Source organism: Pinus tabuliformis, chromosome 6 (genome assembly GCF_031772625.1).
Source record: "Pinus tabuliformis cultivar Carrire ecotype Pingquan chromosome 6, CPIR1, whole genome shotgun sequence".
Classification (NCBI taxonomy): domain Eukaryota; kingdom Viridiplantae; phylum Streptophyta; class Pinopsida; order Pinales; family Pinaceae; genus Pinus; species Pinus tabuliformis.
Window position 1 is genome coordinate 944,249,175 of NC_142292.1, and position 12,580 is coordinate 944,261,754.

The 12,580-nt window shown below is 36.0% G+C and overlaps 1 pseudogene; it reads left to right on the forward strand.

Annotated features, from left to right (window-relative positions):
* Positions 1 to 3,736: 3,736 nt before the first annotated feature.
* LOC149262032 (U-box domain-containing protein 34 pseudogene) lies at positions 3,737 to 5,284 on the forward strand (annotated as a pseudogene).
* Positions 5,285 to 12,580: the final 7,296 nt, after the last annotated feature.

Genomic DNA, 12,580 nt, shown 5'->3' on the forward strand with positions numbered 1-12,580 from the left:
TATATACAAGAGAATAATGATGGCCAAAAACTCATTTAACTTACTATCTCAATGAAAGATGAATAATGTTAAGCCAATGAAAAAAGGAGTACATAACAACAAAGAAATGTTAATTGTAAATTAGAAATACAATTATAATTTAGATTGTTGTTAGTATCTTAATGCAACATGCTTATAAAGGAAAAAGTAGTGCCACAATGCAACTCCTTAATCCTTAGTAGAAAGTTGCTTTATGATATTGCCTTAAGAATGCAATGGCCAACAATCTATCTAATTAATAATGTTAAGACTAAGACTATGAACTGATTATAACAATTCTTGTAAAGATAACAATCTTTTAGTTCCTTCGTTTATGAAACAACTCTATAAACTAGTGATAAAAGGCCATAAAGTTGTATGAATTATTACGACATTAAGCACTCATTCTATGCATATTTGGACACTCTTCTCATGATAAAATTAAAAATAACTAATATCTAAGTAATAGCTAGATTCACTACAACAAAACAGACAATTTGTATCAGATTTAGCGCCCGATTTTAGTGCATTCTTTTTTACAATTGGGATGAGCAACTTGCCGCTAAATCTAACTCTATTGTACTTTTTTTAAAGCGTCCTTTTTTGCACCTGATATTCCATCCATTTTCATGCTAGATTTGGCATCCTTCCTTACACCAGATTACACATCATTTTTTGCTTCAAATTTTGCACCAAGATTTGCATCTGATTTTATGATAGGTTTTGCTTCTAGTTTTGTGCAATTTTTTGCATCTATTTTTCATCATTTTTTTCTTCCTATTTTGTGTCATTCATTGCTTCCATTTTTGCACCATCAATTGCATCAATTTTACACAGTGTTTTTCATCCAATTTATCACCTTTTTTGCATTCATTTTGTGCCAGATTTTGCATCTATTATTACGCTAGGTTTTTCATCTAGTCTTACACTAGTCTTTTCTTCTAATTTTGTACCTATTTTTGCATCTAGTTTTTCACTATCTTTGGGGCCAATATTTGCATCATATGTTGAATTTTATTTAGCACCAAATTTTTCATCCATTTTGTGCTCGTTTTTGCATCTTTTTTTGGACCATTTTTTACATCCACTTTTACTTTTGATCTGTCTGCATTTTTCGCATTCCATTTTGCACCATATTTTGCATCATTTGTTGCATCCAATTTTGCATTGTTTTTAACACCATTTCTTGCATCCAATTTTACATCCTTCTGAGCATTCTATGCTAAGCCATGATTGTGTCTACCTTATCATCCCATTTTGTGTGTAATGTTAGATTCAGTTTTGAGCCATTTTTTACGTCCACTTTTGCATTTGTTTTTGCACCAAGTTTTGCATCACTTTTTGCATCCAAATTTCCATCTCAATTTTCATTCAAATTTGAGCTATTTTTATGCCCATTTTTTCACTATTTTTTTTTGTCTACTTATGTGTCAAATGTTGCACCATTATTTACGTCCACTTTTTCTTTGAATTTTGCATCATTTTTGGTGTCTAATTTTACATCATTTTCGCCATCCAAATTTGCATCCTTTTTCTACATCATTTTGTGTCCACAATTGCATCTCATTTTGTGTCTATGTTTGATTCTAAATTTGCTTCTAATTATGCATCATTTTTGGCTTCCAATAGGGCGTCCTTGGTTTCACCCTTTTTTAGCCCCATTTTGCATCTTGTTTTATGTCCTTTCTTACATATTTCTTTTTCCTTTTTGCGCCCAAGTTTGCATCTCAAATTTACACCATTCTTTGCATTATCATTTGGCATCTTAATTTGCATCATTTCTTTCTTCTTTCTAGCACCCAACTTGGCATCCCCTTTTGCATCCTATTTTATATCTAGTTGTCTGTCCTTTTTTGCATCTAGTTTGGTGTCCATTTTTGCATCCTTGTTTGTGCCCAATTTGGTATCCTTTTGTATGCCTTGTTTTTTTCCCTTGTTTGTGTCTATTGTTGCACCTTTTTCTACTTCTAGTTTAAAACACTTTTTGTGTCCTTCTTTGCATCTTGTTTTAATGCCTAATTTAGCATCCAATTCTACTCCCAATTTTGTATCCATGGTTACATCCATTTTTACATCCAAATTTAACTTCTTGTGTAGACTGTACTTTTTTTTCCCCATTTATGACCCCCTTTATGGATTCAATTTACTAATTTCAATTGAATAGTGAAATATATCACAGATTTTAAATATCATTACAGAATATACCAAAATTCAAATTGATAACAATGTTTATAAATAAATTTAAGGGAAATTCACAATATCCATCCAAAAAAATAGCAATGTCATCATATACAATATTTGTCCATAAAAAATCATTAACACATTTTAATTTAAATATATGACTACCAAGTCAACACTCATTGCAAATATCATTATTCCAAAATAAATTCACATCCACACAAGAAAGGAACCTTTGGTCACCTCTTCCGATGACCCAAATGGATAATAAGAATATGAAGATATGTAAGATGTTGGTTGTAGTTTATCTACTACTAAGAATTCTCATAAATAATTTGCTTTTACATAGTCTCATGTCAATTACTTTGCAAGAAATCCATTTTACACAAACTCGTGTCAATTAGGAAAGTTATGACACAATAAATCCATAATAATTGGATCCAAGGTATACACAATCACTAAAATACAATGGTTTCATTGTTCCTTACTTATCCTATGGTTAGTATTATCTAATATGAATAAATGGAGACAGTGCTTCTTCGTATATGCATTGTCTATAATGCAGAGTAATGTAACATAGTATGAGCTAATTTAAGCTTTCTCGGCAATGAGTACTCAACAACTTAAACAAGTAGAGTTATTCTCGATATTAGCTTATTTCTTAGAGATCATTTGACTCATTTTAGTACATACTAATCAAATTAATGAAAATACACCTAGATATCCACAAGAAGTATAACCAGATTCTATAACTCCAGTGACTAAAATTCGAATCATGGAAACTCCGAGCAAATAGACTAGGGGGTATAGTAGGACATATTTTTGTGCAAAGTTGTGTAGGTAGAGCAACTGCCAATATCCTTGAACATAATGATTCATTGACAATTTCAACACACATATATAAAATAGCAACATAATCAAATCAACAAAAATTCAAATGTGATTACCAAATCAAAATATTTCATGAATATCATTATTCTAAGATAAATTCACAACATACATCCAAAGATGGTAATATCACCATACATAATAATTCTCCATTAAAATAATGGTGACAATTTCCCATATAAACATCAAATAAAAATATAATATTGACAATATCATCATAATATTTAATCAAAGCCAAGTCATTGTATAATTAACAAATCAAAATGTTTCATAGATATCATTATTCTAAGATAAATTCACAACATCCATCTAAAAATAGGAATATGATTCTACAAAATAATTCTTCATAAAAAATAGTGCATGCGCATGCGTAGCTACCCCCACCAAGATCATTGTCATGGTCACCATCCTGGCCATCTTGATTAGTCTCATCCTTGTCATCATCACTAACACTATCTCCATCCTCATCATCATCATCTCCTTCGCCAATGTTATCACCATCCTCATCATCATCATCTCCTGATGTATACTTAGCATAGTCTGGATCATCAATTTGATCATCATCTTGGTAGCCATTACCTATAACATTTTGGAAAAAAAAATCAAAAAATCAATATTACATGTTAGTATTAATTCAAAAAATCAATATTACATGCTGAAACAGTTAGACAACTTGCTGAAAAGGAGGCCTAAGAAAGAACTAAGAGCCACAATAGAAGCAGAAGAGAGAAAGAAAGCATAGGAAAAGCTTGAATCTACCCATCAAGGATACAGATACATAAGATACTCAATAGAAGAAATTCAAACTGCCACAGATTTCTTCTCAGATTGACTCAAGATAGGAGAGGGAGGTTATGGTGTTGTCTACATGTGCACTTTGCAACATACCACAGTGGCAATCAAGATTCTTAAAAATGAAGCAACTCAAGTCTTTCAAGAATTTCAACGAGAAGTATTAAATCTTTAAAGCACTACTTATGGTTAATGATCTTAAAATCTAAAACTTAATAAAATGAATTTGTAGAGGATTTTTAATACTTGGGTTTCTACTTATTTTGTTTTCAAATCTTTGGTTGGGTGTTTTTCTTTTCCTAAATTGTTCAGCTTGAGATTTTGAGCCGAGTTCGTCACCCTTGCATGGTACTTTTTCTTAGAGCCTGCCCTGAACATGGGTGTTTGATATATGAATATATGGAAAATGGTAGTCTAGAAGATCGTCTTCTCTGCAAGGGAAACAATGCTCATCTTCCATGGTTTTCACACTTCAGAATCATTTGAAAAGTGGCATCTGCGTTGCTTTTTCTTCACAGTGCAAATCCACAGCAATTGTTCACCGTGACTTAAAACCTACAAATATCTTACTGGATCACAACTTCGTTAGCAAAATCGATGATGCGGGTCTTGCTAGGCTTGTGCCTACGATGACCACAACCATGCTAACCGAATACAATAGCACAGTACCTGCAGGCACATTTTGTTTTATTGATCTTGAGTACCAAAGGACTAGTATTCTTGGCCCCAAGTCTGATTTGTATGCTCTGGGAATAATCATTCTGCAATCGCTGATATGAAGACCACCCATGGTTGTAACAGATGCAGTTGAAACAACCATTGAGGATGGTTCATTTCAGGAGATCCTAGACGAAAATGCTGGAGATTGGCCTCTTGATGAAGCTCTGGAATTAGAACTGTTAGGGTTTAAATGTGTAGAGTTTCGGCGGAGGCAAAGGCCAGACTTGGAAAAGGATGTTCTGCCAAAACTTTATAGATTCAAATCTCTTGTTGTTACTCAAATCAGACATGTCAGAGAGGAAATTGATGTTATGCCCCCTCATCACTTCTTTTGTCCTATACTCCAGGTTAGCTTTTCTCACCCAGGTTTCATTTCAAGAAATGATGTGTGACTATGATGATTTAAGTTGAAAGAAAACCCATCTCCATTAGAAATGATCTCCTCATTTAAGTAAACAAAAATCCATGTGCTTGACTCGTGAAAATCTAGCTGTAATCTCTAATACGGAAAATATGTTGGCCTTATTGTATGCAGGAAGTCATGGAAGATCCTCATATCACGGGGGACGGTTTCGTGTACGAGTACATCATCATTAAGACTTGTCTTGAAAACAACAATACGTCCCCAATGACGAATCAAACCGTAGACAAGAATATTCTCATTCCAAACTTAGATCTGCAATCCTAGATTGGAAAATAAAATATGGATCCAACAATTCAAATTTATAAATAGAAGGTATACAATGAACACTAAAATGTAGCATTATTTCATATATCTTATATCGAAGGAGAAGGCTTCTTCTTTTGGTATCAATTTACCCATTTTCAAAGCAAAAAATCGTTCTTCCAGATGTCACATTTTCCAGAAACCAATGTACATATAGTTTGTGGTTTCTATATATTCAATTTTGGGTGGGCTTAATGTAAATTATGCAATGAAAAGCCATTGTACATATTGTTTGTGGTTTATATATATACAATTTTGGATTGGCCTAAACTAAATTATGCAGTAATGTTTATTTTGGGTCATAGATCTTCAACCGAAGAGGAACATGATTTTCAGGTTCCGAAAATTATAGGTTAGTTAGGTAGGCACCACCTAGAATTTTTAGGTTGTCCAAACATTGACATTTTTTTTGTTTTTCGGGTTCCGAAAATTGAAGAATAATGTGTATTATATATGGGATTGAATGGTCAAGTTGCTAAATAAAAAATATATATATATATATTTTTATGACAACATTGATTGATATTTATTTATTAATGTAATTGTGCTAGCTATATTTAATAGACAATAATTCACGAATGATGAAAATTTCAATAAATAAACTCTTGGATACCACTCATACTTTGCTGCATGTATTTAATGCAAAATCATATTTAGTTGCAGGAGATTTGCTTACCTTACTACCTTGCAATTTTTAATGTTAGCATTATCATGTAGTGCATTCAATGAATGTAATAGCTAGGGCCGACATTACATGCCCCATTTTGGAAATGTTCATTCCAATCATGGACTTCCTATTCCTTTGCCATTTGATTTTCTTGCTACTTTTTAATCATTTTTTGTTGAACAATAAAACCCTATTCAGGCAAGCAGGAGATACATTCATCTATATTCCCTTGTCTTTGATTTTGGTCTTCATAACTGAAAGCATACATAAGCCTCCCTCTATACCTCTTCTGGTAAATTTGGCATTCCACAAATGCCTACATCTTTGAAAATGTACCCCGTAATATCTTGGCCACTTGCCTCAAGATTGTTGCTTTCTTCAATGAGATTGGCCCATGCACCCAAGACCATCACGCTGATCTATTTCATTCAAGGATCTAGGGGATTCACTCACTCTAGCCTTCTTCGATGGAGCCTTTGCTAGGGGTAAATGTGGATGTGGGTCTCCATCAATATTTTCCCTAAATGCTCATTTTTTTTCTTCTACATGGAGGTAGTGGTACTTATTGCAGGGCATAGGTGGTTGCGTTGTGGGGATCCCTCCAATGTGCAACATGGCTCGCTACTAATGGGCTCAAGATTGTAGGGGATTCTAGGATTGTAATTGAATGGGTTGAAGGGAAGGATTCTCTTGAGGTCCCATATTTCCACCATTATATGGAAAATATCTCAGCCCTATTACTTGCTTTCAGAGACATCTCCTTCCTACATGTATCTCGGTGCAGAATATGGAGTCAGACACTCTTCTAAGCGTGGGATGTCTCTTTAGTCTGGTATGGTTTTCCTTGAGCTCCTCATTGACAAAGTGATCAAAGAAGCTTAATCCTTTGTGTACTAATTGGGCCAAATCCTTTTTGAAGTAATTGGGTTGTCTTTTTCCTTTTTTACTTATAGGCTCCATCTGTTGTGCCTCTATGAGGCATATGGAGCTTTACATGTATTTTTTATCATGCTCTGAGGTACTCGACGATTTTCCTCTGCTCTTTTTTTACCCACACATGTGACTATTAGTTGGCAGATGTGTTTCATTAATGCCTCAACTACATTGTAGAAATTATGGTGTAGATTTGCAATTGCTCATGAAGTTTTAGTCAAAGTCACAAGACACAAACCTACTCTACTACTCTGTGGAAATCAATTCACAATTTAGAACATCAATCACAAACAGGTACTGAGAAATAAAACACATGCACACAATATTTTTTCTAACGGAAAGTAATCTGCTAAAAACCCCAATGCTTGCTTGCATTAATATGATGAATAGAGATGTATTACAGTTGCTAGCTCAATCTAAGCTCAACCTACAAGTGAATAACCTATCTTTCTCCTCATTGAGAAGCTCTAACCTAGACTTAGTCAAATTTTGCCTCTGATTGAGCCCCTGTTTCCATGTACAATTCCTTGATAAATTAGTCCTTTATTATTCAGGAAATTCTCCAAAATAGATTGTGCAATTCCCAAGGTTGATCATTTGACTGCATGAAACACTTGTACATTCAAGACTAGTTTACAAATGATGTTACACCGCCTTGGAATGTCCAACACAACTAGGGAACTTGAATTCTCTGCATGCACTAGTTATTCGGGTTGATTGATCAGTTAATTGGATGATCACTGAGTTTGATTGAAGTCTTACTGCACAACTGACCTTCCACTAGTTCCTCCAATAGTTAGAACTAGTTTAACTGAAAATAAATTGAAATAACTGACCTTGATTTCTACAAATTATAAATCACACATGCTTAATTGAACTCTAACTCCTCCAACTCGAATTTACTAAGTAAATTGGGGGACACAAGCCATTTCACACAAGTTAACTGCATCCAAGTTGTTTGCTAATGTGGAAATTCAAATTTTCTCAATTTAGTCAAGGAAAAATCAAATTGAGAATTTATTGTTGCAATTTTCAACACTCCCTCTTAGCAAGAAAGGGATTATCGACCACCCCTATCCTGCGCCTGTGGAACTCGAACTTCCCTCTTGACAAGGCCTTTGTCAAAATGTCAACATCTGGTTGCTCTGTCGGAATGTATTGTAGCAACGTTACCCACCTTTGCACACCGTCCCATAAATGGTGATACCAAAAATCTATATGCTTGGATCGATTGTGAAATACAAGATTCTCATAGATCTTGATGCAGCTCTGATCATCACAATAGATTACAGCTAGATCCATCATCTGACCAAATAGTCCCACAATTATCTTTCTCATCTAGATCACCTCCCATGTTGCTTGACATGTAGTCATGTATTCTACTTCTGCCGAGCTGAGCGCCACAAACATTTGCTTCTTGTTGTACGAGGATACAACTGCAGACCCAACAGTGCAAATTCCACTTGATGTACTCTTTCAGCCTGATGGACTCCATGACCAACCTGCATCTATGAATCCAAATAGCTTCACTCCCTCTGTTCATCTGTACATATTCCAAACTGGGTAGTGCCTCTGAGGTACCATAAAACATGCTTTGATGCCTTCCAAAATAATTTGGTCGAGCTAACCATAGCTTGGCTCAGTTGGTTGACTGCATATCACATATCTAGTCGTGTGTTCACAAGATACATCAGTGAACCCACTAACTGTCAATAAATGGTAGTATCCACTTCCTCACCTAAAGTGGCATCCTCCTTCCTCTATTTGGTTGCTAGAGGTGTCTCCATGGGTTTGTAACTCTCCATGCAAAACTTCTGTAGTATCTCATTTTCATACTTTCCTTAAGAGAAAAACAATTACCCATCGCCTTACCATGCTTCCAACCCGAGGAAGTAGTGCATGAGACCCATGTCCATTTCAAATTCCCTTGGAAGGTCCTCCTCTCAAGATCTGATCAACTTCTCATCACCAGTTAAAATTAAATCATTAACACATAAGAAAATAATAAGCAATTTATCTTTTACCAATATGTGATAGAGGTTTTCATTCGCTTCACTTTTGGTGAAACCCAAACTAGTGATATAGCTATCGATCCTGGTGTACCAAGAACAAGGTGATTTCTTAAGATTGTACAATGCTTGGTTGAGTTTGCACACATGGGAATCTCGATCAAATGTCTCAAAACCTTATGGTTGCTCTATGTACACCTCCTCCTCAATAAATCCATTGAGAAATGTTGTTTTTACATCCATCTGGTGGATCTTCCACCCCATTTGCGTAGCCAGAGTAAGAATTGATCTAATGGATGAGTACCTTGCTACAGGAGGAAAGGTCTCCTCATAGTCAACTCCCTCAACTTGAGAGTGCCCTTTTGCCACAAATCTAGCCTTATACTTCAATATGTGTATGTTTTTTACTTGAATATCCATCTCGAACCCACTATTGATTAATCTGCTGGTCTTGGGGCCACTTTCCAAATATTGTTCTTTACAATGGATTTGTATTCCTCCATAATTGCATCAACCTATAGATGTTCTTTACTTCTTCCTCGAAATAGGATGGCTCAGTTTCTACAAGCTCGGTCATTAGATCCATGTAGCCAGTGTACCAGTCAGGTGACCTCCTCTTCCTATGAAAATTTGAAGGAGCTCCCACATTCTCCCTCACATATTTCACAAGTCTATCAACTTCCCTAGTTCTTTTCCTTCCTTCTTTGGATGATTCTACTTGCGTGGATGTCTCCACTCTCTACTCTTATACTTGTGGCTTCTCCACAACTTCCTCAGGCTCTTCTTTTGGAGCTAAAATCTCCTCTTCTGGTTGGATATGGATCTCCCTCTCAAGAGAGCACCACATGGCTTTCTCCTCATCAAACTTTACATCCCTTCACACAATTGTCATTCTGAAGGATGGAAATTACAAAAGGTAGTTGTGGGGAGTTTCTATGTAACCCAAAAATACCCCCAATTCTATTTTCAGCTCAAGCTTCTTCCTTGATTCTTTGGAGACATGGCAGTAAAAAGAGACTCCAAAAATCCTGAAGTGTGACACATTAGAATTTCTACTCAAGAAGGCCTCTTCCAGTGTAATCATACCAAGAATCCAATGAGGACTCTGATTCTACAAATAGACTGTTGTGTTGATGCCTCAACTAAGAAATGCACAAGTAGGCCTTGGTCATGCAACATCACCCTCACAACTCCCATAACGCTATGGTTCTTTCTCCTAGCCACTCCACTCTACTATGGGTTGTGGGGTGCTTTCAAATCTCGTAAAATGCCTTCTTTTGCAAAGATATTTTTAAATTCATTTGACACATACTCACCTCCATTATCACTTCTGAGAGCCTTCACGTTCTTTCTAGTTTCTTTCTCAACCAGTGTATTGAATTCTACAAACATGGAGAATGTCTCATCTTTCTTCCGCATGAAGAAGATCTAACACTTCCGTGAGAAGTCATCAATAAAAATGAAAAAATATTTGTTTCTGGAAGTGGCGGCCATTGAGAAAGACCCAAATACATCAGAGTGGATCCTTTCTAGGACTACATGTGGTTTGTTGTGTCGATCATGGAATGTGGCTTTCGTGTACTTCCCCAAAGTGCATCCTTTGCATACGTTCTGTTGCTCAAGTGCTCCTTTGGGGAGGCCAATGGTTATTTGTTGCATAATCTTCAAGGGGCCATGATGCAAATGGCCAAGTATTATGTTCCAAATTTCATCAACATCGCGACCTTGCACTTTCTCCGCCTTATTTCTTAATGTAGCACGACCTTCCACATCTAGCTTATATAGGTTTTTCACATGAACCTTGATATGCTTCATCTGTCCCATCGCTATGTGTCTCAGGAATGTTTTTCCTTTGCTAAAGATCACATCATAACCATAGTCTTCCAAAATTGCAACAGAGATGAGATTTTTATTTAGGCCTGGAATGAACATGACATACTTGAACCTGAAAGGGGAGCACAACTCCCTCTTAAAAGTGACTGCACCAACCCCGGTCATGCTCTACCTTCTATCGTCCCCTAGATTGATGTGCATTTGCAAATCCTCCAAGTCATTGAACAAGTATCTACACCATGTCATGTGGAACGAGGCACTAGAGTCCAAGTACCACATGCTCCCCATCACTTTGTTGACCATAAATGTGATAAGGGTAAAGTCAAGATCAAACTGTGAATCCAAGGCTTCACCTTCTTCTCCTCCTAAGGTCTTCTTTCTTGCCTTTTTCTGTGGACACTTCGTGGCATAGTGCTTGAATTCATGACAATGGAAGCATTTAATTTTGGACAAATCCTTTTTCTTGCCCCCTTGGCTGGATTCTAGTTTTTTTGAGATTTCTTCCCTTTTCCCTTCTTTCCCTTTCCAACGAATGCAAATTTTTCTTCGTACTGACCCTTGGATGAAGTCCCATATTTGATATTTCACCTTATTTCTTCATGTACCAAATCAAACCATAAGCATTCCCAATTTGGTAGTTTCTCCCTCCCGTAAACCAAATCTTGGTAGTTAAGCTAGCTCTTGGGAATGCCTAGAAGGGATAGGCTTACCAAATCATCATTTAAAACAGTAACACCATCTTCTACAAACTCATCACAAACTTGTGTGAACCTACTCAGATAAAGTTGGATCATGTCATTCTTCTACATCCTGATATTTTGAAGTTTATCCTTGAGCACCTGTTTCTTATGGTTGCTTCTATTCTAGAACATATCTGTTAGTGCCTGCCACATTGCATAAGGAATTTATTTCTTGTGGAGATTGGTGACAATGTGGTCTCGTACTCCCTCCAATATTATTCTCCTCACCTTGGATACATCTTTCTTCCATTGAGCAAGGTTCTAGGCATCAAATTCTTGTGGTTTTGAAACATTTGTGTTAATGTATTCTATCAATCTGTTGTCATCCAATACTCGCCTCCATGCGATGAAATTAGATTCTCGTTACAAGGAATACTCCAACCTCAGCCCATTGAAGGTCATCTTCTCAGCTCTGAAGAGATCCTACTACACTAAACTGTAAATTCGAAATTCCTTCTCTAATGTGAATCCTGCTTTGATACCATGTAGAAATTATGGTGTAGATTTGCAAATCCTCATGAAGTTTTAATCAAAATCACAAGACACAAACCTACTTTATTTCTCTATGGAAATAAATTCACAATTTAGAACATAAATCACAAACATGCAATGAGAAATAACACACATGCACACATTATTTTTTCTGGGTGAAAGCAATCTACTAAAAACCCCAATGCCTGATTGCATTACTCTAATGAATAGAGATGTATTACAATTGCTAGCTCAATATGAGCTCAACCTGTAAGTGAATAACCCATCTCTTTGTTTGCTTAGAAGCTCTAACCCAAAATTACTCAGTTTTTGCCTCTGCTTGAGCCCCTATTTCCTTGCGCAATTCCTTGAGAAATTAGGCCCCTACTATTTAGGAATTTCTCCAAAATGGATTACGCAATTCCAAAGGTTGATCATCTAATTTCATGCAACACATGTACACTCAAGAATAGTCTAAAAATGATATTACACTTCCTTGGAATCTCCACCACATTCGGGGGACTCAAATTCTCTGCATGCACTAGCTATTTTGGGTTGATTGATGAATTAACTAGATGATCGCTGAGTTTGACTGAAGTCCTAC